General features: G+C 45.9%; 1 pseudogene; it reads left to right on the top strand.

Annotated features, from left to right (window-relative positions):
* The first annotated feature begins 13,003 nt into the window (after window positions 1-13,003).
* LOC135051753 (5S ribosomal RNA) lies at window positions 13,004-13,122 on the top strand (annotated as a pseudogene).
* Window positions 13,123-24,233: the final 11,111 nt, after the last annotated feature.

Genomic DNA, 24,233 nt, shown 5'->3' on the forward strand with positions numbered 1-24,233 from the left:
TAATATTATATTGATTCTTGGAGCATTTGGTTATATAGCTCAATTACTAGGGGTTTCTGGGTGGGATTTGTTTACGTATATCGCGGTGGGGAGGGGCTCCTCCTTTCCTGCTGGTACACACCACTTAATGCCGGGGTGCGGGACCGCTACCACTGGTAGTCGCCCATGCTCGTTGACCGGAGGTCACTGGTCACAGAAATATTGGCTATTTATCAAAGTATCCTCTTCTCAATTGTATGGCCTGTTATATACTACTGCTTTCTATTTCCATCTCTTCTTTTCCCCTCCTGTTTTGTCTCTCCCCTCCCCCCTCTTTCCCACCCCCCGTCATCAGACAGGTGATGATGCTCATGCCCCTTATGCGGACGGTTTACAAGTCCTCTGTTTTGCCCTTTCCTCTGAACTATGCCTAATCTGATAGTGGGATCTTGGAATGTCGGGGGCTTTAACTCCCCAGCAAAGAGGCGGAAAATACTCCTATATTTAGGTAAACAGCACATAGACATGGCATTCCTCCAAGAAACGCACCTAACTCCAGAGGAAACGGCAAAATTGAATGTTCTGAACTGGCGGGTTTTAGGTTTCAGCTCTTCCAATTCTAAAGCCAGAGGGGTTGTCATATTTGCGAAACGTTCTATGACCACTGAAATCCTGACCACAGTCACTGATCCTGAAGGTCGTTATGTGATAATGTCTGTTAAGATTAATGGTAGAGTTTACACACTATGTAACGTATATGCTAGAGATGAGCGCCGGAAATTTTTCGGGTTTTGTGTTTTGGTTTTGGGTTCGGTTCCGCGGCCGTGTTTTGGGTTCGACCGCGTTTTGGCAAAACCTAACCGAATTTTTTTTGTCGGATTCGGGTGCGTTTTGGATTCGGGTGTTTTTTTACAAAAAACCTAAAAAACAGCTTAAATCAAAGAATTTGGGGGTCATTTTGATCCCAAAGTATTATTAACCTCAAAAACCATCATTTCCACTCATTTTCAGTCTATTCTGAATACCTCACACCTCACAATATTATTTTTAGTCCTAAAATTTGCACCGAGGTCGCTGGATGACTAAGCTAAGCGACCCTAGTGGCCGACACAAACACCTGGCCCATCTAGGAGTGGCACTGCAGTGTCACGCAGGATGTCCCTTCCAAAAAACCCTCCCCAAACAGCACATGACGCAAAGAAAAAAAAAAAGGCGCAATGAGGTAGCTGTGTGAGTAAGATAAGCGACCCTAGTGGCCGACACAAACACCGGGCCCATCTAGGAGTGTCACTGCAGTGTCACGCAGGATGTCCCTTCCAAAAAACCCTCCCCAAACAGCACATGACGCAAAAAAAAAAGAGGCGCAATGAGGTAGCTGTGTGAGTAAGATAAGCGACCCTAGTGGCCGACACAAACACCGGGCCCATCTAGGAGTGTCACTGCAGTGTCACGCAGGATGTCCCTTCCAAAAAACCCTCCCCAAACAGCACATGACGCAAAGAAAAAAAGAGGCGCAATGAGGTAGCTGTGTGAGTAAGATAAGCGACCCTAGTGGCCGACACAAACACCGGGCCCATCTAGGAGTGTCACTGCAGTGTCACGCAGGATGTCCCTTCCAAAAAACCCTCCCCAAACAGCACATGACGCAAAGAAAAAAAGAGGCGCAATGAGGTAGCTGTGTGAGTAAGATAAGCGACCCTAGTGGCCGACACAAACACCGGGCCCATCTAGGAGTGGCACTGCAGTGTCACGCAGGATGTCCCTTCCAAAAAACCCTCCCCAAACAGCACATGACGCAAAGAAAAAAAGAGGCGCAATGAGGTAGCTGTGTGAGTAAGATAAGCGACCCTAGTGGCCGACACAAACACCGGGCCCATCTAGGAGTGTCACTGCAGTGTCACGCAGGATGTCCCTTCCAAAAAACCCTCCCCAAACAGCACATGACGCAAAGAAAAAAAGAGGCGCAATGAGGTAGCTGTGTGAGTAAGATAAGCGACCCTAGTGGCCGACACAAACACCGGGCCCATCTAGGAGTGGCACTGCAGTGTCACGCAGGATGTCCCTTCCAAAAAACCCTCCCCAAACAGCACATGACGCAAAGAAAAAAAGAGGCGCAATGAGGTAGCTGTGTGAGTAAGATAAGCGACCCTAGTGGCCGACACAAACACCGGGCCCATCTAGGAGTGTCACTGCAGTGTCACGCAGGATGTCCCTTCCAAAAAACCCTCCCCAAACAGCACATGACGCAAAGAAAAAAAGAGGCGCAATGAGGTAGCTGTGTGAGTAAGATAAGCGACCCTAGTGGCCGACACAAACACCGGGCCCATCTAGGAGTGTCACTGCAGTGTCACGCAGGATGTCCCTTCCAAAAAACCCTCCCCAAACAGCACATGACGCAAAGAAAAATTAAAGAAAAAAGAGGTGCAAGATGGAATTGTCCTTGGGCCCTCCCACCCACCCTTATGTTGTATAAACAGGACATGCACACTTTAACCAACCCATCATTTCAGTGACAGGGTCTGCCACACGACTGTGACTGATATGACGGGTTGGTTTGGACCCCCACCAAAAAAGAAGCAATTAATCTCTCCTTGCACAAACTGGCTCTACAGAGGCAAGATGTCCACCTCATCATCATCCTCCGATATATCACCGTGTACATCCCCCTCCTCACAGATTATCAATTCGTCCCCACTGGAATCCACCATCTCAGCTCCCTGTGTACTTTGTGGAGGCAATTGCTGCTGGTCACTGTCTCCGCGGAGGAATTGATTATAATTCATTTTAATGAACATCATCTTCTCCACATTTTCTGGATGTAACCTCGTACGCCGATTGCTGACAAGGTGAGCGGCGGCACTAAACACTCTTTCGGAGTACACACTTGTGGGAGGGCAACTTAGGTAGAATAAAGCCAGTTTGTGCAAGGGCCTCCAAATTGCCTCTTTTTCCTGCCAGTATAAGTACGGACTGTGTGACGTGCCTACTTGGATGCGGTCACTCATATAATCCTCCACCATTCTTTCAATGTTGAGAGAATCATATGCAGTGACAGTAGACGACATGTCCGTAATCATTGTCAGGTCCTTCAGTCCGGACCAGATGTCAGCATCAGCAGTCGCTCCAGACTGCCCTGCATCACCGCCAGCGGGTGGGCTCGGAATTCTGAGCCTTTTCCTCGCACCCCCAGTTGCGGGAGAATGTGAAGGAGGAGATGTTGACAGGTCGCGTTCCGCTTGACTTGACAATTTTCTCACCAGCAGGTCTTTCAACCCCAGCAGACTTGTGTCTGCCGGAAAGAGAGATCCAAGGTAGGCTTTAAATCTAGGATCGAGCACGGTGGCCAAAATGTAGTGCTCTGATTTCAACAGATTGACCACCCGTGAATCCTTGTTAAGCGAATTAAGGGCTCCATCCACAAGTCCCACATGCCTAGCGGAATCGCTCCGTGTTAGCTCCTCCTTCAATGTCTCCAGCTTCTTCTGCAAAAGCCTGATGAGGGGAATGACCTGACTCAGGCTGGCAGTGTCTGAACTGACTTCACGTGTGGCAAGTTCAAAGGGCATCAGAACCTTGCACAACGTTGAAATCATTCTCCACTGCGCTTGAGACAGGTGCATTCCACCTCCTATATCGTGCTCAATTGTATAGGCTTGAATGGCCTTTTGCTGCTCCTCCAACCTCTGAAGCATATAGAGGGTTGAATTCCACCTCGTTACCACTTCTTGCTTCAGATGATGGCAGGGCAGGTTCAGTAGTTTTTGGTGGTGCTCCAGTCTTCTGTACGTGGTGCCTGTACGCCGAAAGTGTCCCGCAATTCTTCTGGCCACCGACAGCATCTCTTGCACGCCCCTGTCGTTTTTTAAAAAATTCTGCACCACCAAATTCAAGGTATGTGCAAAACATGGGACGTGCTGGAATTTGCCCATATTTAATGCACACACAATATTGCTGGCGTTGTCCGATGCCACAAATCCACAGGAGAGTCCAATTGGGGTAAGCCATTCCGCGATGATCTTCCTCAGTTGCCGTAAGAGGTTTTCAGCTGTGTGCGTATTCTGGAAAGCGGTGATACAAAGCGTAGCCTGCCTAGGAAAGAGTTGGCGTTTGCGAGATGCTGCTACTGGTGCCGCCACTGCTGTTCTTGCGGCGGGAGTCCATACATCTACCCAGTGGGCTGTCACAGTCATATAGTCCTGACCCTGCCCTGCTCCACTTGTCCACATGTCCGTGGTTAAGTGGACATTGGGTACAACTGCATTTTTTAGGACACTGGTGAGTCTTTTTCTGACGTCCGTGTACATTCTCGGTATCGCCTGCCTAGAGAAGTGGAACCTAGATGGTATTTGGTAACGGGGGCACACTGCCTCAATAAATTGTCTAGTTCCCGGTGAACTAACGGCGGATACCGGACGCACGTCTAACACCAACATAGTTGTCAAGGCCTCAGTTATCCGCTTTGCAGCAGGATGACTGCTGTGATATTTCATCTTCCTCGCAAAGGACAGTTGAACAGTCAATTGCTTACTTGAAGTAGTACAAGTGGGTTTACGACTTCCCCTCTGGGATGACCATCGACTCCCAGCAGCAACAACAGCAGCGCCAGCAGCAGTAGGCGTTACACGCAAGGATGCATCGGAGGAATCCCAGGCAGGAGAGGACTCGTCAGAATTGCCAGTGTCATGGCCTGCAGGACTATTGGCATTCCTGGGGAAGGAGGAAATTGACACTGAGGGAGTTGGTGGGGTGGTTTGCGTGAGCTTGGTTACAAGAGGAAGGGATTTACTGGTCAGTGGACTGCTTCCGCTGTCGCCCAAAGTTTTTGAACTTGTCACTGACTTATTATGAATGCGCTGCAGGTGACGTATAAGGGAGGATGTTCCGAGGTGGTTAACGTCCTTACCCCTACTTATTACAGCTTGACAAAGGCAACACACGGCTTGACACCTGTTGTCTGCTTTTCTGTTGAAATACCTCCACACTGAAGAGCTGATTTTTTTGGTATTTTCACCAGGCATGTCAACGGCCATATTCCTCCCACGGACAACAGGTGTCTCCCCGGGTGCCTGACTTAAACAAACCACCTCACCATCAGAATCCTCCTGGTCAATTTCCTCCCCAGCGCCAGCAACACCCATATCCTCCTCATCCTGGTGTACTTCAACACTGACATCTTCAATCTGACTATCAGGAACTGGACTGCGGGTGCTCCTTCCAGCACTTGCAGGGGGCGTGCAAATGGTGGAAGGCGCATGCTCTTCACGTCCAGTGTTGGGAAGGTCAGGCATCGCAACCGACACAATTGGACTCTCCTTGTGGATTTGGGATTCATGAAGAACGCACAGTTCTTTGCAGTGCTTTTGCCAGCTTGAGTCTTTTCAGTTTTCTAGCGAGAGGCTGAGTGCTTCTATCCTCATGTGAAGCTGAACCACTAGCCATGAACATAGGCCAGGGCCTCAGCCGTTCCTTGCCACTCCGTGTGGTAAATGGCATATTGGCAAGTTTACGCTTCTCCTCCGACAATTTTATTTTAGGTTTTGGAGTCCTTTTTTTACTGATATTTGGTGTTTTGGATTTGACATGCTCTGTACTATGACATTGGGCATCGGCCTTGTCAGACGACGTTGCTGGCATTTCATCGTCTCGGCCATGACTAGTGGCAGCAGCTTCAGCACGAGGTGGAAGTGGATCTTGATCTTTCCCTAATTTTGGAACCTCAACATTTTTGTTCTCCATATTTTAATAGGCACAACTAAAAGGCACCTCAGGTAAACAATGGAGATGGATGGATACTAGTATACAATTATGGATGGACTGCCGAGTGCCGACACAGAGGTAGCTACAGCCGTGGACTACCGTACTGTACTGTGTCTGCTGCTAATATAGACTGGTTGATAATGAGATGTAGTATGTATAAAGAAGAAAGAAAAAAAAACCACGGGTAGGTGGTATACAATTATGAATGGACTGCCGAGTGCCGACACAGAGGTAGCTACAGCCGTGGACTACCGTACTGTACTGTGTCTGCTGCTAATATAGACTGGATGATAATGAGATGTAGTATGTATAAAGAAGAAAGAAAAAAAAAACACGGGTAGGTGGTATACAATTATGGATGGACTGCCGAGTGCCGACACAGAGGTAGCTACAGCCGTGGACTACCGTACTGTACTGTGTCTGCTGCTAATATAGACTGGTTGATAATGAGATGTAGTATGTATAAAGAAGAAAGAAAAAAAAAACCACGGGTAGGTGGTATACAATTATGGATGGACTGCCGAGTGCCGACACAGAGGTAGCTACAGCCGTGGACTACCGTACTGTACTGTGTCTGCTGCTAATATAGACTGGATGATAATGAGATGTAGTATGTATAAAGAAGAAAGAAAAAAAAACCACGGGTAGGTGGTATACAATTATGGATGGACTGCCGAGTGCCGACACAGAGGTAGCTACAGCCGTGGACTACCGTACTGTACTGTGTCTCCTGCTAATATAGACTGGATGATAATGATATGTAGTATGTATGTATAAAGAAGAAAGAAAAAAAAAACCACGGGTAGGTGGTATACAATTATGGATGGACTGCCGAGTGCCGACACAGAGGTAGCTACAGCCGTGAACTACCGTACTGTGTCTGCTGCTAATATAGACTGGTTGATAATGAGATGTAGTATGTATAAAGAAGAAAGAAAAAAAAACCCACGGGTAGGTGGTATACAATTATGGATGGACTGCCGAGTGCCGACACAGAGGTAGCTACAGCCGTGGACTACCATACTGTACTGTGTCTGCTGCTAATATAGACTGGTTGATAATGAGATGTAGTATGTATAAAGAAGAAAGAAAGAAAAAACCACGGGTAGGTGGTATACAATTATGGATGGACTGCCGTGTGCCGACACAGAGATAGCTACAGCCGTGGACTACCGTACTGTACTGTGTCTGCTGCTAATATAGACTGGATGATAATGAGATGTAGTATGTATAAAGAAGAAAGAAAAAAAAAACCACGGGTAGGTGGTATACAATTATGGATGGACTGCCGGGTGCCGACACAGAGGTAGCTACAGCCGTGGACTACCGTACTGTACTGTGTCTGCTGCTAATATAGACTGGATGATAATGAGATGTAGTATGTATAAAGAAGAAAGAAAAAAAAACCACGGGTAGGTGGTATACAATTATGGATGGACTGCCGAGTGCCGACACAGAGGTAGCTACAGCCGTGAACTACCGTACTGTGTCTGCTGCTAGTATAGACTGGATGATAAATAATGATATAAAAAATATATATATATCACTACTGCAGCCGGACAGGTATATATTATATAATGACGGACCTGCTGGACACTGTCTGTCAGCAGAATTAGTTTTTTAATTTTTATAGAATAAAAAAACACCACACAAGTCACACGACGAGTGTACTTTTTCAGGCAGACATTCAATCACAATATACTATACTGGTGGTCAGTGTGGTCAGGTCACTGGTCACTGTGGTCAGTGGTCAGTCACACTGGCAGTGGCACTCTGGCAGCAAAAGTGTGCACTGTTTAATATGTACTCCTGGCTCCTGCTATAACCTATAACTGCTCCCCAGTCTCCCCCACAATTAAGCTGTGTGAGCACAGTCAGATATTATACATAGATGATGCAGCACACTGGGCTGAGCACAGATATGGTATGTGAGTGTGACTGAGTCACTGTGTATCGTTTTTTTCAGGCAGAGAACAAGAACAGAACGGATTATTAAATAATAATAAATTATAAAACTGCACTGGTGGTCAGGTCACTGGTCATCAGTCACTAGTATAACTCCTCCTAAGCTCCAGTAAGTAAATGAAGTGTCTCACTCTCACTCTCCTATCTATTTTAATTTCTAAACGGAGAGGACGCCAGCCACGTCCTCTCCCTATCAATCTCAATGCACGTGTGAAAATGGCCGCGACGCGCGGCTCCTTATATAGAATCCGAGTCTCGCGATAGAATCCGAGCCTCGCGAGAATCCGACAGCGTGATGATGATGTTCGGGCGCGCTCGGGTTAACCGAGCAAGGCGGGAAGATCCGAGTCGCTCGGACCCGTGTAAAAAAACATGAAGTTCGGGCGGGTTCGGATTCAGAGAAACCGAACCCGCTCATCTCTAGTATATGCACCCAACATTTATTCCAAAAATTTATTTCAATCTTTGCTCGCCAAACTAACCCCCCTTCTCACAGACCCCTTAATACTCTGTGGCGATTTGAACCTTATCTCTTCCCCCTATTTGGACCGATCCCACACACCGACAAAACCTCTTTCACTACCCAAACTTGGGGTCCCTCTATTAGCTGACAGCCTACAGACGGTAGATATCTGGAGAGCTTTACATCCCACAGAGAAGGAATACACATGTCTCTCAGCGGCCCACCACACGCTATCTAGGATAGACTATATTTTACTGTCCCATTCCCTACTACCGAACGTATCAGATTCACAAATTGAGGCAATCTCCTTATCGGACCATGCCCTAGTCACTGCAATGCTCCATTTCCCAGACATATTACACTCTCCCAGATTGTGGAGATTCCCCTCCTATCTCGCTCACTCCTTGAAATTCCAGCAAAGATTGGAATCCTCTTGGGAGGCCTTTAAAACTAACAACGCATCCCATTTAGAGGAAGATCCAATTCTATTTTGGATGACTGCAAAATCGGTTCTCCGGGGAGACATTATATCCTATGTCTCAGCCACCAATAAAAAATATGCCTCTCAATATTTGGAGTTCCAGAGACCCTTGTCGACAGCCTATCAGCAATACAAATCTTCTCCTACCCCTCAAAATCGCCTTATATACATTGAAGCCAAAGCCCACTTTGATGAATTCATGTCCTCCATGGGTAATAGGTATTCATTCTCGGTGAACTATCGGTTCTACAAATTTGGCAATAAAACGGGCAAGTTGTTGACGACACTCCTCACGGGTTCCCGCCCTCCCATGGTCACTCATCCTTTGTATACCCCTGCTGGCACATTAACTACTAATAATCAGGAGATTTCTGATGTTATGAAAGCATTTTACAAGGACTTATATTCCTCTTCCTCAAACTCCACCCTTTCTACTCCTCCCACCCAGTCGCCATGGCCCAAGGACTTTTGGGATAACCTTTCTGCTCCCCAGCTTCATGCTTCCATGGCATCACCATTGTTGGCCCCCATCTCGTTGGAGGAAATCCGGAGTGTCATTGGACAGTTTGGCAGAGATAAGGCACCGGGCCCTGATGGCTTTAGTGCCGACTTTTATAAAATTCTTTTACCCCGGATAGGGGACACACTGGTGTCTGTCCTTAATGCGGTTCGGTCTTCTGACACTCTTCCCAAACACTTTAACACTGCCATCCTCAAAGTCCTCCCCAAACCTGGTAGAGACTTATCCCAACCAGGGTCATATCGCCCAATTTCACTCTTAAATCTTGATTACAAGCTACTTACTAAAATCTTAGCTAACCGGATTAAATTATTACTCCCTCATATCATACATAAAGATCAAACTGGGTTTATCTGGGGCAGACACTCGGAGATCAATGTACGGAGAGTTCTTTCTGCCATTTATGCCTCTTCCTCCTCTTCAAATACCCCTTCCTCCCTTCCAGTTATTCTCTCACTCGACGCGGAAAAAGCGTTTGATATGGTGGACTGGGATCATCTTTTTTCCACACTCCTACAATTTGGCTTTCCTGCAGATTTTGTAAATCTTCTAAAACTTCTCTACACAGCTCCACAAACCCAGATATCCTGCAATGGAGTTCTCTCTTCTCCCTTCGAGATCCAGAGAGGTACCAGACAGGGGTGCCCACTATCACCCTTACTATTTGCAGTAGCACTGGAACCCCTGGCGATTGCCTTACGCCAATCGAGTGTAATCAAGGGAATTCAAATAGGAGATGTTGACCTTCGCCTTGCCCTCTTTGCCGATGATATGCTATTATTTGTTTCAGATCCATCGGCCTCTATCCCAGAGATCCTTGGAATGATACAGGCATTCGGAGTTAGGGCGGGGTATAGGATCAATGTGGCCAAATCAGAACTTTTACCCTTAGGCCCCCTCCTCACGTACTATTTCCACACTACTTCCGGATCTCTCATTCAAAATAGCCCTCACTAAGATCACATACCTAGGGATTCAAATCCCAACAAACCTTTCCAGACTTTATGAAGAAAATTTCACCCCTGTCCTGGCACGAATTACCGCACTATTGGATGGTTGGAAATTGTTACCTCTATCCTTGATAGGGAGAATAGCTGTGTTACAAAGTATAGTTTTCCCAAAGATATTTTACCTCATGCAGATGCTCCCAATCCGCCTTACTAAACATGATATTCAATATTTACGGAAAATTATGTCAAGGTTTTTATGGAAAGGCAAGAAGGCGTTCATTGCTTTGGATAAACTGATGGCACCCAAGTCCGCAGGTGGATTTGGTGTTCCTGATTACGCATCCTACTCAATGGCGTCTCTATTTAGATGTGCTGCTGACTGGCTGTTTGACAGGGAACTCTATACAGACTCCGCTCTGGATGAGGCACTATTCACTCCTTACTCCCCGGGGGCATTACTCCTGTCTAAACCCTCACTGATCCCGACCCACATCCTCGCTAACCCCCTTTTTAGGGATATCTATTATAACTGGCGCTCTTTACACAAGAAATTTAAATGCAATCCTGAGGAATCTATATGCATCCCGCTATGGGGTAATCCAGCTTTCCCCCCGTCCCTCCTTAACTTAAATTACCGACTCTGGAAGAGAAAGGACTCTCAAACTCTTCCAAAGTATTTGACCCGGGAGGCTCCATGTACTCCTTCTCATCGCTCCAAGAGAAATATGACCTACCCCACTCTCATTTTTTCATGTATTTACAGACGCGACACTATCTAGGCTTAGCTACTCACATGTTTACTACCCCACAAGAAGCCCCCTTGCCTTCTAACCCACTACAGCTTTCGCTTAAAACACATAGAACAGGCCCGACACACATTAGACAAATATATTCTATTCTGACATCTATCACAACAGACGGTAGATGGGAGAGACTACTTAACCAATGGAGTAAGGATATACCTAGCCTGACTGCCCATCACCAACTCAGTGATCATTATGTCTCTAGCCTGAAAGCCCTGGCTTCACCTTACTTACAGGAGGTCCACCTCCGTACTCTACAGAGAGCCTATATTTCCCCGAGCCAACATGCTAAGTTTCACCCCACGGAAACTGGGGAATGTCCCAAATGTCATATACGTACGGCTTCCTTCTATCACATGTTCTGGGAATGTGGTCTGATTAAACGTTTTTGGAACAAACTTCTGGCTTACATTAATAAGCTTCTGAATATACATGTAACAGCAACACCCCTATCTTGTTTGTGTGCAAATTTCTCCGAATGGAATTTAGGAACTGAGAAACGGCGAACTATACCATTTCTCACTATTTTGGTAACAGTCTCAAAGAAAATTATTTTATCACACTGGTTATTACCCTCTCCCCCTACACTCGGGGAAGTTCATGGTAAACTTTTACAGATACTATACTATGATAGGAAATCGGTCCAAGTCAATATAGAGGTGGGGGTTAAAACTTTTTACAAGAAGTGGGGTCTTTATATAGAGTCACGGGATCAGTCCACACAAGCCCAGATATTTAAGATCTTTGAACAAACTGAATGGTTTCTACATAGGAAACTGTTAGAAGAATCTACCTCATAACCATTCATACCGTTTATGCTGTTCAGTCCTAGGGTTGAACTCCTCTAGACCCTGCCAGGATATTGATATATTCACTGCTATTTCTCCTCGATTCAATTGTCAGGAACATCTTTCCCTCCTCCCCCATTTACCCTAATGTATTTCCCTACCCCATCTTCTTTCTTCTCTTTCTGTACTTTTTTCTCATCTTCATGTGAAAACAAATAGATTTTTGAATGATGTTTTAATGGTTGGTTTTAGGGAACATCTTCCTGTGGGTTATTATGGTACAAATATTGCATACCTGAAACACGGGAATATATGCCTTTTTTTTTTTTTTTTTTTTATATATCTCTATACCCCTGTAACTTTGAGTACGAATTCTATTAATGATACTTCGGGCTTCAGGAGTGGTTCTTGGAGTTAGAGATTTAATGAATGTAAGGTTATTAATGGCTACAAGATTGTAGAATATGATATAATCACTGGAGTATTACCTTTGTTCCCATGCTCAGATAAGATTGAATGTTTTCTTTTCGATAGTTTGATGTACCTACCTACATGATGTAATTGTTTACTTTATCAAATCCTACCGATTTGTTCCTGTTTGACCTTATATTCTATGAAAATCAAAATAAACAGATTTAAAAACAAAACAAAACAATACACTTGATGTGTTGATTGATCCCCTGAATTGAAATATCTATAAACAAAGCGGGAGAATTCTGAGAAACTGTGATATATTGTTTATTACTGAATAACATCTGTAATCCGCACTCTTGCCCATGTTTCTGGACAAGACAATGGTGCCATTTCTTTGTTTTGTTTTGATTGTGGGATTATCCTTGTGACTGTATGCCAAATTTTACGGCGAAACCCTCACACACTGCCAACCGCTGACTAATACCTGTCAGGGACACTCCTCAATCTGCTCTGTTACAAACCATACGGGGTAACCCAGATAGACTGCACTACCTTTGGCTGATCAACGTTTATCAACTGCACTTGTGCTGGTTTGACTCCAGGCAAATTATTGTCTTACTCATTTCTGCTATCAATCTTGCGATTATTTCCTACACTCTCTCATCTACATTTGGGTCTGCACGCTACAATGCCGATACAAGCAACAGGGGCCCCTTAGTGGACAGCAGAAGTGCATTACTCTTCTTCTTTCCTACTTATAGTATACCAAGCCCTCAACCCTTCACCCTTTCCTGATCACACCCTGTGATTGATACCATTTCCATACACCCTCTCATCCAATATACGGGTAATTTAAGGTGATTAGCAGTGACGCTTATCCACTATCTACAGTCATGCCACACTGGATATGTCCGATCTCATCTGATCTTGGAAGCCAAGCAGTGTTGGGCTTGGTCAATACCAGAAAGGGGGATCTTCTGGGAATACCAGGTACTGTAGAAACAAGAACCAGTTGATCTGCGATACTTACCTTGGAAAGCAGAAGTGTACTTTACTTACCTCAATACCAGATGATTTAGGGTATACACTCTCTCATTGTTCATTCGATGGCAACAGATGAGCAAAAGCAGAAGTGACTGGTTTCTATAACTTACCTGTATCATTCTTTTCCTACATACTCGGATATACCCTCTTTCAAACTGGTGTTTCATTGCATATGCACTACTCTTTATCCAAGACCAATTTGGGCCATTATACTCTATTAAGATCCAACCTTCAAACTGGTTCTAATTGTAGGGGTGTTGGAAGAATACAGCCTGGTAACTGTTCTCAACTAATTTAAGTGGCGATAATCATACACTCTCTACTGACCCCAAGAATAAGAGAACGGTTGAATATAAATGTTCGCTCTGATCAACGTCCTATTTGATCTTTTACCTACCTCAAAGTAGTTCCTTCACCTGACACAATATACTAACTAAACAGGTGTCAATTTGATATGCTTCCCTAGGCAAATTCATCATACAAAGGAACCCCTTTGAGGAACTAATTTAATACCTTTTTTTATCTTAGAAGTGTTTTTTTGTGATCGTCCTGATATCTTAAATGTCTATTAATAAAAGTTACATTTTAATATAACATCTTTACCCACCATTATTATACTACATGTGCCACAGATAGACTGTACAGCCTTTTTGCCCTTGTTCAAAACCCCCCAAAACATAGTTTTTCTCTGAACTATTTCCTGGGAGCACCGCCAACCCAGTACTACTGTATAACACCTGATAGGTGACATCAGTAGCTCAGTGTTGGTACTATACTGTTATTCTTCTTAGATTGAATAAAATACTTAAACAATATACATCTGATTCGGTCCTGTGCAGATCCCAACACCCCCCAAACAATACTGAACAGTGTTTTGTCATGAATGCAGAGCAGCAGTTGACTGTATAATCAGGGCTGGCAACAGAAATCTTGGGGCCCGGTACAGGGATATCTCTGGGGCACACTCAAAAAAAAAATAAAAAAAAAAAAAAAATATATATATATATATATATATATATAGTATGTGGTATGGAATGTGCTGCGCTATATTAGAAACTTAATATATTTATCTAAATATATATATTTATCTATACACATATATATGTATCTCTCTCCTTCCTTCCCCACACACACCCCGTGTTCTTTGTCTCCCTCTTTCCTTTCTCACACTCACCCCACAGTCTGTCTCTCCCCAATGACTCCATGCTGCATTCCTAGCTCCCCTACCCCATCCCAAAGCCCTGTATCCTCTCACCTCTTACTCCGGGGAGAGACCCTCCTGTGATGCACTCCCCAGTGTCCAGACCTGAACACCGCACAGCAGGTACCATGTGGCCCTCACACCCCATTAGAAGAGACCGGGCGCAGGGCAAAGGAATCCTGGCCAGCAGAGCTGCTGCCATGTCTCATAACTGCCTGCAACAGAGCCGGACCCGAAAGAGCGGGTGCAGACTGGTGCCGCACAGTCACTGTGTGTGAGAGGCTCCTGTCACTCTGAGACTGTGCCCACACCGCCTACAGCTCGTTGCCCTATTTGGAAAAGTCAGCTTCCATCCCTGTAGGGTACTAAGTGGCATATCCTTGGGGCCCCTCTAATCCTTGGGGCCCGGTATAGGTGTCCCCTTTGACCCCCCTTCCCCTGTCGTCCGGCCCTGTGTATAATAAACAATTAAATAATTTGGTGTGTGGGTCTGGTGTTTGCTAACAATACGCTAAACAGCTTTGGACATTGCATTTAACTCTTTACCAGGCTGTCCTTAAATGCGCACACTTAACATCACATTCGCAATAGGTGTCGTTGTTGCTATGGCTGGCTTGCTTGGTCGAGTGGTTAAGGCCTTATTTAGCCGGCGTCTTGGGTTCGAGGCCTGGACAGGGACCACATCACTGTTCAAATCTGTTTTTTTATGTTAATATTTTTATAATCAATACAGGAATAAATAAAGAATTCAATCATTATGTGTGTTGATCCTGTTCTTGGTGTGCGGGTCCTGTGATTGCTAACAATATGCATTGGACATTGTATTCAACCCTTCACCAGCAGGGGCTACCATTTATATTCATTTTTTTTTTTTTATTAGTGTTTTTATTTTCAATACAGGAATAAATAAAGGCCACAGAACTGCGGGTTGTGTTAAGCAGCATAACTGCAGGCGGTATCAAGACACATTCAAACTACATGTGTGTCAGCTCCGCAGTGGCGTCCCTATGTTGGTGATGTCCTGACTGCATCTTATGCGTTACTTTTCTGTCAAAATGGCTCCCAGGATGAGGAGATACAGTGAGGCTGAGCTCCTCATCCTGGTGCGACACAGAGACAGGCTACTAGCCAACAACACAGAAAAGCAGAGGGCCTATGCTAGGGCCCACTGCGACATCTTCTCCCAGTTGGGCAGGGAGAGGAGAATAAGGTTGCTCCCAAGGAGATGGAGTGACCTTGTGATACGGGGTCAGGAGAGGCTGTAGAAGTGTCGGGCCAAGCTGTACAAAGGTACTGTAAACTATTCATGTAAATATTTATATATTTATTATTTATATTTTTACTATGTATTTGCCCAGCGTGCTGGTATCAGATATGACCAAGTCAGGATGGGCTTTCCCTGACACAGTCGCTTCTGATGTAGTTGTTTCAAGAGAGAGTATGGGTCAATGGGTGGACAATGAAAAGGTCGACAATGTGTAGATCGTCACCGAGTGGTTGACATGCACATGGTAAAAATGTCAACCAGGTGAAAAGTTTGACACGGGAATGGTCGACACATGAAAATGTCGACATAAGTTCTTCATATATTTTTTTTCCCAAAAGTTACCTTTCAGCACATGGCCCTAGGGTGGCCAATCCCGGGGATGCCGGGATTTAGGTCAAAAATCATATGGTATTCAATCCCGGGATTGGAAGCTCCAATCCCGGGGATTTTGGGATCAGATGGCCCATTGGGTTTTTTTTAATGCCGGCAGCGTTAAGCGGCCTCAGGAGGCTCAGACGTTGCCCGGCTCCCTCCTCCCGGCTCCCGCTGCGCAGAGTGACATGAACTTAGAGGTCACACTATGCTGCCAGCCACCTGTCACCCGCGTCACGGACCTCACCGAAGGAAGTGAGCCACCTGCCCACCCTTCCAGGTATCATGGTGAGTTATGTGATATGTATGCAGTGAGTTATGTGTGCGGGGTGGAGCGAGGGAGCTACACAGGAAACAAACCAATACCGGGTATCCCGGAAATACCGGGATTGACCTTTTTTAATCCCGATACCCGGGACTGAAAAAATGGCCCGGGATTGGCCTCCCTACCTGGCACCCAATTACTGTACTGCCTTACTTTTCCCAATCATACAGTAGTCCATGTGGATGGTAAAGTATGCAAAAGTAAAAAATCAAACTAATAAATAAATGAAAAATCATGTAGACCTTTATATGTGTCGACCATTGTCATGCAATGTTGTTTGTTGTTTTTTAACTGATAGTGCTTAATTTTCATGGGGGAAATTACTGTATTTTATGGGGGTTTATTTACTTAAAAACTGCTGGAGGAAAAACAGTATCTGACTGCTCTATGCTTATTACAATACTGGACTGGATTTGTTTTCACAGAATGTTAGCAGTGCCACCAGAAGCGCCGATAGCAGCCTCCCAGGCATCCTTCTCACTAGGGAGATCCCCAGGAAGGATCCAGTGGCACTAAGTACTGTACTTATAGAACATCTGGTTTTGCGACTGTACTTTTCTTCCTTTTGTATTTATCTTCCTCCCCCCTTCCCCCACATAAAAGCCCTAACTCTCCTCGGCATACAGTACATATTGTAGAGTATGTTCAGGAATCTGGCAGGGTCTAAGGGGTGATGTGTAGAGATGAGCGCCGGAAATTTTTCGGGTTTTGTGTTTTGGTTTTGGGTTCGGTTCCGCGGCCGTGTTTTGGGTTCGACCGCGTTTTGGCAAAACCTAACCGAATTTTTTTTGTCGGATTCGGGTGTGTTTTGGATTCAAGTGTTTTTTTCCAAAAAACCTAAAAAACAGCTTAAATCATAGAATTTGGGGGTCATTTTGATCCCAAAATATTATTAACCTCAAAAACCATCATTTCCACTCATTTTCAGTCTATTCTGACTACCTCACACCTCACAATATTATTTTTAGTCCTAAAATTTGCACCGAGGTCGCTGGATGACTAAGCTAAGCGACCCTAGTGGCCGACACAAACACCTGGCCCATCTAGGAGTGGCACAGCAGTGTCACGCAGGATGTCCATTCCAAAAAAACCTCCCCAAACAGCACATGACGCAAAGAAAAAAAGAGCCGCAATGAGGTAGCTGTGTGAGTAAGATAAGCGACCCTAGTGGCCGACACAAACACCGGGCCCATCTAGGAGTGGCACTGCAGTGTCACGCAGGATGTCCCTTCCAAAAAACCCTCCCCAAACAGCACATGACGCAAAGAAAAAAAGAGGCGCAATGAGGTAGCTGTGTGAGTAAGATAAGCGACCCTAGTGGCCGACACAAACACCGGGCCCATCTAGGAGTGGCACTGCAGTGTCACGCAGGATGTCCCTTCCAAAAAACCCTCCCCAAACAGCACATGATGCAAAGAAAAAAAGAGGCGCAATGAGGTAGCTGTGTGAGTAAGATAAGTGACCCTAGTGGCCGACACAAACACCGGGCCCATCTAGGAGTAGCACTGCAGTGTCACGCAGGATGTCCCTTCCAAAAAACCCTCCCCAAACAGCACATGACGCAAAGAAAAAAAGAGGCGCAATGAGGTAGCTGTGTGAGTAAGATAAGCGACCCTAGTGGCCGACACAAACACCGGGCCCATCTAGGAGTGGCACTGCAGTGTCACGCAGGATGTCCCTTCCAAAAAACCCTCCCCAAACAGCACATGACGCAAAGAAAAAAAGAGGCGCAATGAGGTAGCTGTGTGAGTAAGATAAGCGACCCTAGTGGCCGACACAAACACCGGGCCCATCTAGGAGTGGCACTGCAGTGTCACGCAGGATGTCCCTTCCAAAAAACCCTCCCCAAACAGCACATGACGCAAAGAAAAAAAGAGGCGCAATGAGGTAGCTGTGTGAGTAAGATAAGCGACCCTAGTGGCCGACACAAACACCGGGCCCATCTAGGAGTGGCACTGCAGTGTCACGCAGGATGGCCCTTCCAAAAAACACTCCCCAAACAGCACATGACGCAAAGAAAAATTAAAGAAAAAAGAGGTGCAAGATGGAATTGTCCTTGGGCCCTCCCACCCACCCTTATGTTGTATAAACAGGACATGCACACTTTATCCAACCCATCATTTCAGTGACAGGGCCTGCCACACGACTGTGACTGATATGACGGGTTGGTTTGGACCCCCACCAAAAAAGAAGCAATTAATCTCTCCTTGCACAAACTGGCTCTACAGAGGCAAGATGTCCACCTCATCATCATCCTCCGATATATCACCGTGTACATCCCCCTCCTCACAGATTATCAATTCGTCCCCACTGGAATCCACCATCTCAGCTCCCTGTGTACTTTGTGGAGGCAATTGCTGCTGGTCAATGTCTCCGCGGAGGAATTGATTTTAATTCATTTTAATGAACATCATCTTCTCCACATTTTCTGGATGTAACCTCGTACGCTGATTGCTGACAAGGTGAGCGGCGGCACTAAACACTCTTTCGGAGTACACACTTGTGGGAGGGCAACTTAGGTAGAATAAAGCCAGTTTGTGCAAGGGCCTCCAAATTGCCTCTTTTTCCTGCCAGTATAAGTACGGACTGTGTGACGTGCCTACTTGGATGCGGTCACTCATATAATCCTCCACCATTCTTTCAATGTTGAGAGAATCATATGCAGTGACAGTAGACGACATGTCCGTAATCGTTGTCAGGTCCTTCAGTCCGGACCAGATGTCAGCATCAGCAGTCGCTCCAGACTGCCCTGCATCACCGCCAGCGGGTGGGCTCGGAATTCTGAGCCTTTTCCTCGCACCCCCAGTTGCGGGAGAATGTGAAGGAGGAGATGTTGACAGGTCGCGTTCCGCTTGACTTGACAATTTTCTCACCAGCAGGTCTTTCAACCCCAGCAGACTTGTGTCTGCCGGAAAGAGAGATCCAAGGTAGGCTTTAAATCTAGGATCGAGCACGGTGGCCAAAATGTAGTGCTCTGATTTCAACAGATTGACCACCCGTGAATCCTTGTTAAGCGAATTAAGGGCTCCATCCACAAGTCCCACATGCCTAGCGGAATCGCTCCGTGTTAGCTCCTCCTTCAATGTCTCCAGCTTCTTCTGCAAAAGCCTGATGAGGGGAATGACCTGACTCAGGCTGGCAGTGTCTGAACTGACTTCACGTGTGGCAAGTTCAAAGGGCATCAGAACCTTGCACAACGTTGAAATCATTCTCCACTGCGCTTGAGACAGGTGCATTCCACCTCCTATATCGTGCTCAATTGTATAGGCTTGAATGGCCTTTTGCTGCTCCTCCAACCTCTGAAGCATATAGAGGGTTGAATTCCACCTCGTTACCACTTCTTGCTTCAGATGATGGCAGGGCAGCTTCAGTAGTTTTTGGTGGTGCTCCAGTCTTCTGTACGTGGTGCCTGTACGCCGAAAGTGTCCCGCAATTCTTCTGGCCATTGACAGCATCTCTTGCACGCCCCTGTCGTTTTTTAAATAATTCTGCACCACCAAATTCAAGGTATGTGCAAAACATGGGACGTGCTGGAATTTGCCCATATTTAATGCACACACAATATTGCTGGCGTTGTCCGATGCCACAAATCCACAGGAGAGTCCAATTGGGGTAAGCCATTCCGCGATGATCTTCCTCAGTTGCCGTAAGAGGTTTTCAGCTGTGTGCGTATTCTGGAAACCGGTGATACAAAGCGTAGCCTGCCTAGGAAAGAGTTGGCGTTTGCGAGATGCTGCTACTGGTGCCGCCGCTGCTGTTCTTGCGGCGGGAGTCCATACATCTACCCAGTGGGCTGTCACAGTCATATAGTCCTGACCCTGCCCTGCTCCACTTGTCCACATGTCCGTGGTTAAGTGGACATTGGGTACAGCTGCATTTTTTAGGACACTGGTGACTCTTTTTCTGAGGTCTGTGTACATTTTCGGTATCGCCTGCCTAGAGAAATGGAACCTAGATGGTATTTGGTACCGGGGACACAGTACCTCCAACAAGTCTCTAGTTGGCTCTGCAGTAATGATGGATACCGGAACTACGTTTCTCACCACCCAGGATGCCAAGGCCTCAGTTATCCGCTTTGCAGTAGGATGACTGCTGTGATATTTCATCTTCCTCGCAAAGGACTGTTGGACAGTCAATTGCTTGGTGGAAGTAGTAAAAGTGGTCTTACGACTTCCCCTCTGGGATGACCATCGACTCCCAGCAGCAACAACAGCAGCGCCAGCAGCAGTAGGCGTTACACGCAAGGATGCATCGGAGGAATCCCAGGCAGGAGAGGAATCGTCAGAATTGCCAGTGTCATGGCCTGCAGGACTATTGGCATTCCTGGGGAAGGAGGAAATTGACACTGAGGGAGTTGGTGGGGTGGTTTGCGTGAGCTTGGTTACAAGAGGAAGGGATTTACTGGTCAGTGGACTGCTTCCGCTGTCAACCAAAGTTTTTGAACTTGTCACTGACTTATTATGAATGCGCTGCAGGTGACGTATAAGGGAGGATGCTCCGAGGTGGTTAATGTCCTTACCCCTACTTATTACAGCTTGACAAAGGCAACACATGGCTTGACACCTGTTGTCCGCATTTCTGTTGAAATACTTCCACACCGAAGAGCTGATTTTTTTGGTATTTTCACCAGGCATGTCAGTGGCCATATTCCTCCCACGGACAACAGGTGTCTCCCCGGGTGCCTGACTTAAACAAACCACCTCACCATCAGAATCCTCCTGGTCAATTTCCTCCCCAGCGCCAGCAACACCCATATCCTCCTCATCCTGGTGTACTTCAACACTGACATCTTCAATCTGACTATCAGGAACTGGACTGCGGGTGCTCCTTCCAGCACTTGCAGGGGGCGTGCAAATGGTGGAAGGCGCATGCTCTTCACGTCCAGTGTTGGGAAGGTCAGGCATCGCAACCGACACAATTGGACTCTCCTTGTGGATTTGGGATTTCGAAGAACGCACAGTTCTTTGCGGTGCTACTGCTTTTGCCAGCTTGAGTCTTTTCATTTTTCTAGCGAGAGGCTGAGTGCTTCCATCCTCATGTGAAGCTGAACCACTAGCCATGAACATAGGCCAGGGCCTCAGCCGTTCCTTGCCACTCCGTGTGGTAAATGGCATATTGGCAAGTTTACGCTTCTCCTCCGACAATTTTATTTTAGGTTTTGGAGTCCTTTTTTTACTGATATTTGGTGTTTTGGATTTGACATGCTCTGTACTATGACATTGGGCATCGGCCTTGGCAGACGACGTTGCTGGCATTTCATCGTCTCGGCCATGACTAGTGGCAGCAGCTTCAGCACGAGGTGGAAGTGGATCTTGATCTTTCCCTAATTTTGGAACCTCAACATTTTTGTTCTCCATATTTTAATAGGCACAACTAAAAGGCACCTCAGGTAAACAATGGAGATGGATGGATACTAGTATACAATTATGGATGGACTGCCGAGTGCCGACACAGAGGTAGCTACAGCCGTGGACTACCGTACTGTGTCTGCTGCTAATATAGACTGGATGATAATGAGATGTAGTATGTATAAAAAAGAAAGAAAAAAAAAACCACGGGTAGGTGGTATACAATTATGGATGGACTGCCGAGTGCCGACACAGAGGTAGCTACAGCCGTGGACTACCGTACTGTGTCTGCTGCTAATATAGACTGGTTGATAATGAGATGTAGTATGTATAAAGAAGAAAGAAAAAAAAACCACGGGTAGGTGGTATACAATTATGGATGGACTGCCGAGTGCCGACACAGAGGTAGCTACAGCCGTGGACTACCGTACTGTGTCTGCTGCTAATATAGACTGGTTGATAATGAGATGTAGTATGTATAAAGAAGAAAGAAAAAAAAAACCACGGGTAGGTGGTATACAATTATGGATGGACTGCCGAGTGCCGACACAGAGGTAGCTACAGCCGTGGACTACCGTACTGTGTCTGCTGCTAATATAGACTGGTTGATAATGAGATGTAGTATGTATAAAGAAGAAAGAAAAAAAAACCACGGGTAGGTGGTATACAATTATGGATGGACTGCCGAGTGCCGACACAGAGGTAGCTACAGCCGTGGACTACCGTACTGTGTCTGCTGCTAATATAGACTGGATGATAATGAGATGTAGTATGTATAAAGAAGAAAGAAAAAAAAACCACGGGTAGGTGGTATACAATTATGGATGGACTGCCGAGTGCCGACACAGAGGTAGCTACAGCCGTGGACTACCGTACTGTGTCTGCTGCTAATATAGACTGGATGATAATGAGATGTAGTATGTATAAAGAAGAAAGAAAAAAAACCACGGGTAGGTGGTATACAATTATGGATGGACTGCCGAGTGCCGACACAGAGGTAGCTACAGCCGTGGACTACCGTACTGTGTCTGCTGCTAATATAGACTGGTTGATAATGAGATGTAGTATGTATAAAGAAGAAAGAAAAAAAAACCACGGGTAGGTGGTATACAATTATGGATGGACTGCCGAGTGCCGACACAGAGGTAGCTACAGCCGTGGACTACCGTACTGTGTCTGCTGCTAATATAGACTGGATGATAATGAGATGTAGTATGTATAAAGAAGAAAGAAAAGAAAAAACACGGGTAGGTGGTGGTATACAATTATGGATGGGCTGCCGAGTGCCGACACAGAGATAGCTACAGCCGTGGACTACCGTACTGTACTGTGTCTGCTGCTAATATAGACTGGATGATAATGAGATGTAGTATGTATAAAGAAGAAAGAAAAAAAAAACCACGGGTAGGTGGTATACAATTATGGATGGACTGCCGAGTGCCGACACAGAGGTAGCTACAGCCGTGAACTACCGTACTGTGTCTGCTGCTAGTATACACTGGATGATAAATAATGATATAAAAAATATATATATATCACTACTGCAGCCGGACAGGTATATATTATATAATGACGGACCTGCTGGACACTGTCTGTCAGCAGAATGAGTTTTTTATAGAATAAAAAAACACCACACAAGTCACACGACGAGTGTTTAACTTTTTCAGGCAGACAATCACAATATACTGGTGGTCAGTGTGGTCAGGTCACTGGTCAGTCACACTGGCAGTGGCACTCTGGCAGCAAAAGTGTGCACTGTTTAATATGTACTCCTGGCTCCTGCTATAACCTATAACTGCTCCCCAGTCTCCCCCACAATTAAGCTGTGTGAGCACAGTCAGATATTATACATAGATGATGCAGCACACTGGGCTGAGCACAGCTATGGTATGTGACTGAGTCACTGTGTATCGTTTTTTTCAGGCAGAGAACGGATTATATTAAATAATAATAAAACTGCACTGGTGGTCTCACTGGTCAGTCACTAGTATAACTAACTAACTACTATCAGCAAAATTCTGCACTCTCTGAGTACTCCTCCTAAGCTCCAGTAAATGAAGTGTCTCACTCTCACTCTCCTATCTATTTCTAAACGGAGAGGACGCCAGCCACGTCCTCTCCCTATCAATCTCAATGCACGTGTGAAAATGGCGGCGACGCGCGGCTCCTTATATAGAATCCAAGTCTCGCGATAGAATCCGAGCCTCGCGAGAATCCGACAGCGTGATGATGACGTTCGGGCGCGCTCGGGTTAACCGAGCAAGGCGGGAAGATCCGAGTCGCTCGGACCCGTGTAAAAAAACATGAAGTTCGGGCGGGTTCGGATTCAGAGGAACCGAACCCGCTCATCTCTAGTGATGTGGGGGTGTCTTTGTGATAGGGCTATTGTGCATGTTTTTACCCTGTCAGAGGCAATGTGTGGCTTAACGTAACATTATGTTATTCATGGTGGGTGGCCGTGGGGGCGGTGGTGTGTTTATTCATTGTCATGAGGGGGGTGTTCAGTTAAAGCACTGTACTGTACATTAGGGGTACTTGACGTGACATTATCTTTTT

Source organism: Pseudophryne corroboree, chromosome 2 (genome assembly GCF_028390025.1).
Source record: "Pseudophryne corroboree isolate aPseCor3 chromosome 2, aPseCor3.hap2, whole genome shotgun sequence".
Classification (NCBI taxonomy): domain Eukaryota; kingdom Metazoa; phylum Chordata; class Amphibia; order Anura; family Myobatrachidae; genus Pseudophryne; species Pseudophryne corroboree.